Source organism: Cricetulus griseus (genome assembly GCF_003668045.3).
Source record: "Cricetulus griseus strain 17A/GY chromosome 1 unlocalized genomic scaffold, alternate assembly CriGri-PICRH-1.0 chr1_0, whole genome shotgun sequence".
Lineage (NCBI taxonomy): Eukaryota > Metazoa > Chordata > Mammalia > Rodentia > Cricetidae > Cricetulus > Cricetulus griseus.
The window spans coordinates 62,370,281-62,376,280 of NW_023276806.1; the positions used below are offsets into that span (position 1 = coordinate 62,370,281).

Below are 6,000 nucleotides of genomic sequence, written 5' to 3' on the forward strand. Positions count from 1 at the left end.
CTCCAGCATTGCTTGGTTTTTAGACATGATCCTCACTGTTATATATGTAATATCCCTCAATGTCAATGATCTTAACTTGCTTATCAACGATGTTCATAGCAGCACTATTTGTAATAGCCAGAAACTGGAAGCAGCATAGATGCCCCTCAACCGAAGAATGGATAGAGAAAATGTACATTTACACAATGGAGTACTACTCAGCAGAAAAAAACAATGGAATCTTGAAATTTGCAGGAAAATGGATGGAACTAGAAGAAACCATTCTGAGTGAGGTAACCGAATCACAAAAAGACAAACATGATATGTACTCACTCATACGTGGATTTTAGACTTAGAGTAAAGGATTACCAGCCTACAATCCACACTGCCGGAGAAGCTAGTAAACAAGGAGGACCCTAAGAGAGACATGCATGGTCCCCAGGAGAAGGGGAAAGGGTCAAGATCCCCTGAGCAAATTGAAAGCACAGGAAGAGGGGGGAGGGAGCTATGAGAATGAGAAGGGAAGAAGAGGAAGGATGCAGAGGACATGAGGGAGCAGAAAGGTTGAGCAGGGGAAGAATAGAAGAAAGGATATGTGATAGGTAGGGTTTTAGTTGGGGGAGGTAGGGGAGGATGGGAGGGAGAAGGGAACTGGGATTGTCATGTAAAACAATCTTGTTTCTAATTTAAATTTAAAAAAATCTGAAAAGAAAAAAAAGATACAGGCTAACAGAATGGACACGAAGACAGAATCCATCCTTCTGCTGCATACAAGAAACACATCTCAATGTCAAAGACAGACATGACCTCAGAGTAAAGGGTTGAGAAAAGATTTTCCAATCAAATGGACCCAAGAAACAAGCTGCTGTAGCAATCCTAATATCTAACAAATTAGACTTTAAACTAAAATAAATCAAAAGAGATGAAGGTTATTTCATATTCATCACAGGAAAAGTCCATCAAAATGAAGTCTCAATTCGGAAATCTACACCCCAAATATGAAGGCATCTACATTCATAAAAGAAACATTACTAAACCTCACACACTTATAGTAGGAGACTTCAACACCCCACTGGACAGGGCCACCAGACAGAAACTTAACAAAGAAACAAAGGAAGTAACAGAAGTTATGACCCAATTGGTATTAACAAACATCTATAGAACATTCCATCCAAACACAAAAGAATATACCTTTTTCTCAGCACCACATGGAACCTTCTCTAAAATTGACCACATACTTGGCAACATAGCAAACCTCCACAGATACAAAAAAAAAATGGAATTGGAATAACCCCTGTATCTTACCAGACCACCATGCTTTAAAGTTAGAATTCAACAACAACACAAATTGCAAAAACCCTACAAACTCATGGAAATTAAATAATACGCAATTGCACCATTCCTGGGTAAAGGAAGAAATAAAAAAGAAATTAAAGACTTCCTAGAATTTAATGAGAATGATGAAACAACATAACCAAATTTATGGGACACTTTGAAAGCAGTGCTAAGAGGAAAGTTCATAGCACTAAGTGCCCACATGAAGAAACTGGAGAATAGCAACACTAGAGAATTAACAGCACAGCTGAAAGCTCTGGAACAAAAAGAAACAAACACACCCAGGAGAAGTATATGCCAGGAAATAATCAAATTAAGGGCAGAAATCAATAAAGTAGAAACAAAGAAAACAATACAAAGAATCAATGTAACAAAGAGTTGGTTCTTCAAGAAAATCAACAAGATAGACAAAACCTTTATCCAAACTAACCAAAAGGCAGAGAGAGAACATGCAAATTAACAAAATAAGAAATGAAAAGGGGGACATAACAACAGACACTGAGGAAATTCAGAGAATCATCAGGTCATACTTTGAAAAAATGTACTTCACAAAATTCGAAAATCTAAAGGAAATGGGCAATTTTCTGCACAAATATCACTTACCAAAATTAAATCAAGAACAGATAAGCAATTTATTTTTTCAAGGTTATTCAATGCATTTTTTTAAAAATAAATGTGTCCAGAAAAAAAATCCCCCCAATAGCAATCTCCCCATCCAGCTCCCTGTCTGTGCACAGGAAGCCACAGGAGACACCAACTGGAACAGCAGGGGTGGCAGTCCCACTCTGTGGGATGGACTTCTATTTCCGGGTGAAGAATGTGGAAGAGTTTTGAGTTCCCTTTGTTCTCCAGTGTGTCTTATACAAAATGTTACACTTTAAACATATATTTATGGAATTTGCACAAATAGAAAATTTTTACAAATTACAATCAGGCTTGGCAAGATAATAGCTTCCCTTCTCCCCACTCATTAGGTGTGATGATTGCTCCATATTTACATCTATGTTTTAAAAAGTCTGAGCTCCTACAGACCTGGAGGAAGTATATAAAAGTTGGCTAAACACCGTCAATTCATCCATGAGAGCTATACAGGGGTCAATACAGGCCAGCCAGTCCATGACTCACTCCCTGAATCAACTCAGAAACAGACCCTCTCAGCCAGCCCCGCATCCACCCTGGCCCGCCTGATGCAGTGTGTGGGGTTTGGGTGGGGAGAGGGGAGTGGATGGAATGGGAACAGGACAACCTGGTTAAGAGTCCTTCTTTCAAACAGCCTCCAGCAGGGCTAAGCCAGCTGGCTGGTGAAAGCCACCCTAAGGCTTTGAAAAGAACACACAACTCCTCAGGGAGGAAGCGGGGGGGGGGGTTGTTTTTTTTATTGTTTTTGTTTTTGTTTTTGTTTTCCCCCCGAAGGGCTACAGAATGAGGGAAAGAAGACTGGAGAGAACAATGCTTGCTATTCTGATGTTAAATCTCTGTCCTGAGTACCAAGCCCAATCTCAGCAGTGCAAAAAAGACTGAAGTAGCTCAGGGGGCCCGAGATCAAAGTTGGCATAGCAGCTGTCCACCCATTGTGCAAGGCCTGTCTCCACCAGCGACCGGTTTATCAACACCACTTCACCTCCTACCACACTCCATAGCTGAATCAGAGGAAGGCCAGTCTCACTGTAGCTTGTCACCTGGGCCAGCAGTGCTGTGTTGCCTGTCATCTCACTCATGGCTGCATCTGCCTCAGGTGAAAAGTGGTCGTCATCTGACAGTGGAACCACACTGTCCAGAAGGACTTCCGCTCCTTGGAATGGCAGGGTCACAAAGTCAGACCTAATTTGCCGGAGCACATCAACTTTCACCCTCTTATATCCACCATAGTCCACGTAATGAATCTCCGCCTCATTGGTCTCCTCATGGGAGGCCACTACTTGGGCTCGCCACCAGGCCCCGTCCGCTCCAGGGGCAGTGCAGATAACCGTTATTTCCACCGGGGTGGGCAAGGTGGGGATTCCAGGCTGAGAGTAACAGAGGTACATCTGCTGGTCCAAGCTGCACACAGAGCACGGAAGGTGGGGTGTTGGCCACCATGACTTCCACGGTGATACCACCGGGCCGCATGAGCCAAGATGTCATTGGTAGGGAAGGCAGTGCCACCGAAGGCAGTGGTGGCGCATAGACATTGGTGAGGTTCAGTTCCTTAAACTTCTTTCCAATCAAGTTCAGAGCTTTGTCTACACGGTGCTGAGAACCTGCAGTGTGGCAGATCTGGACGTTCTGGGCGTAAGGTAGGGTAGAGATGTAGATCTTGGCACCAGATGTCTGCTTCAGAAAACTTCACGTACCGGCCCTGTTTGCCAATCAGTCGACCGACTAAGTGCTTTGGCACCTCTATCCCCCAGACAATGAGGTCAACCTTCTTGGGGTTGGAACTTGACTGGACATTCTGGAGGCTGTCAGGTTTTGGAAGCCTGCAGCAGCTGTCCACTGAATCCATGCTGTTCCTGTCAGAACTTCCTGAGCGATCTGCTTCCGCATCCACGGTCCACCCATCCTCAGTCCCCACGTCTGAGAGCTCCTCCTTCAGCACCCCGTTGCTGAAGGGCTCAGTACTGTCTTGGGGTGGGGTGACAGCTTTGTCTCCGAGGTTTGAGATGGTCTCTGTACAAGAGTCTTCAAGCCCCAAAGTAGTCAAAGAATCTGAGGGCGGCCCAAAAGAGGTCACTGAAAGGACGCTCTACCTATTGTTAGACATACAGGTGACAAAAGTGTCATCTCCTCCCGGGGAACTTGCCCCATCCAGGGACTGTCTCAGGCGGGTAACTGGTGGTGGCCAAGGGGCCAGGGAGATGTGGTGTGCAGAGTTCTTTGGCTTCTGGTCCTTAGTGAGACTTGACAGAGGACTGCTAAGACGGCTCACATAGGTCTTTGGTGGCAGGGCTTCTGCTGGTGGGCTGGCAGTGGCACCTGTTGTAGTGGAAGCAGGATCTGGGATGTCTCGTCCCAGGCCAGTTTCCTGGCTGGCTGGGACACTGCTCTCCTCCAGCCCCTGAGGCTGAGTGGCCAAGCTGGGATGCACTTGTACCACAGTCTTGCCCATGCGGATCTCTTCAGTCGCTTCCAAAATCACCCGGGAGATAATCTGGAAAGTAGCCTGCTCAATCTGATCCTTTTCAGGCAAGGTCTCTTCTTTGACCTGTTCTCTAGCCAGGTCTCTGTCCTGAGTAATGCCACCTCTGACCTGGGGTACCAATGCGTCGTCATCCTTAACCATCTCTGAGTGAACCGGCTCCACAAAGCTACTTGGCAACTTCCCAACAACACATTCTTCCTTCTTTGCAAACTCAGCTACCTGTGGGGGGGCACTGCTCACCTTCTCTCCCCCAACCCTCCAGGGGGCCAGGCTTGGAACCTCACTTTTCTCCACTTCTGAGATATACTCCTGGGACAGCAGGCCTTCCTCAGGTCCATTTTCCCCCAACACAGTGTCTCCAGTCCCCTCTGCACCACCTGTCTCTCTTGTTTCTCCCCAGAGGCTGCACACTGGTCGAGCCAGCCCCTTCCAGGTGTTTTGCCCAATGCAGACTCTTGCTTATAGCCTTCCACAGCTTCATAGGGGAAAGGGCACTTCCTTTGAGAGAAGGGGACATCCAAGAGGAATAGATTTGGCATCGTCCCCCATCAGGGAGAGTTCCACCTTTGAGTTGTTATCTCTACATGGCTGTGACCTTGTGTTGACATTGCTGGGGAAGTTGCCTGAGGACTCTGATCTTCGGTAAACCTGACATATCCTTGGCAAGGCTGGGGGTTCTGTAGAAGACTTGCCTACTGAGAGCTGTTCTGTTTCTTGAGGTTGTGCAACACTGGGAGGGGGACATAGATAGGACTCTAGGACAGGCCTCTTCACTGGGGAGTTGGTCCTCAATGACAGGGCCAATCTTCAGTGTCTCCACCAGCTTATCATTACTGCTGAGCCAATCTTTTTTACCACCAGGAAAAATCACCACCAGCCAAGGAGCGCTAGCATTCCAGGCAACGCCAAGGGGAAGAGTGAACGGAACTGGAATGCCATCTTGGAGGCGAGATGAAGAAGCTATCTGTGCCTGCTCCCATGCAACCATCTAGATACACAGTCCTCCTGCCACTGCCCCCCTGGCCCCCACCTAGCCCAGCGGCCCTGCTCCCCCACGTGGAAGCCAGATAAGCAATTTAAATAGACCTACAACCCCTAATGAAATAGAAGCAGTCATCAAAAGTCCCCAACCAAAAAAAAAAAAAAAAAAAAAAAAAAAAAGCCCAGGGCCAGATGGTTTCATGCAGAATTCTACCAGATATTCAAAGAACAAATAATACCAGTACTCCTCAAATTGTTCCACACAGTTGAAGCAAAAGGGACATTGCCAAATTCTTTTTACAAGGCTACAACTACCTTGGTACCCAAGCCAAACAAAGACACAACTAAGAACGAGAACTACAGACCAATAGTCCTCATGAACACTGATGTAAAAATAACAAAATACTGGCAAATCGAATCCAAGAACATATCAGAAAAATCATCCACCATGGTCAAGTAGGCTTCATTCCAGGGATGCAGGGATGGTTCAACACACGAAAATCCATCAATGTAACCCACATATAAATAAACTGAAAGAGAAAAACCACATGACCATCTCACGAGATGCTGAAAAAGACTTTGAC

General features: G+C 45.9%; 1 pseudogene; it reads right to left on the minus strand.

Annotated features, from left to right (window-relative positions):
* Nucleotides 1-2,813: 2,813 nt before the first annotated feature.
* LOC100770954 lies at nucleotides 2,814-5,406 on the minus strand (annotated as a pseudogene).
* Between the last annotated feature and the right edge of the window lie 594 nt (nucleotides 5,407-6,000).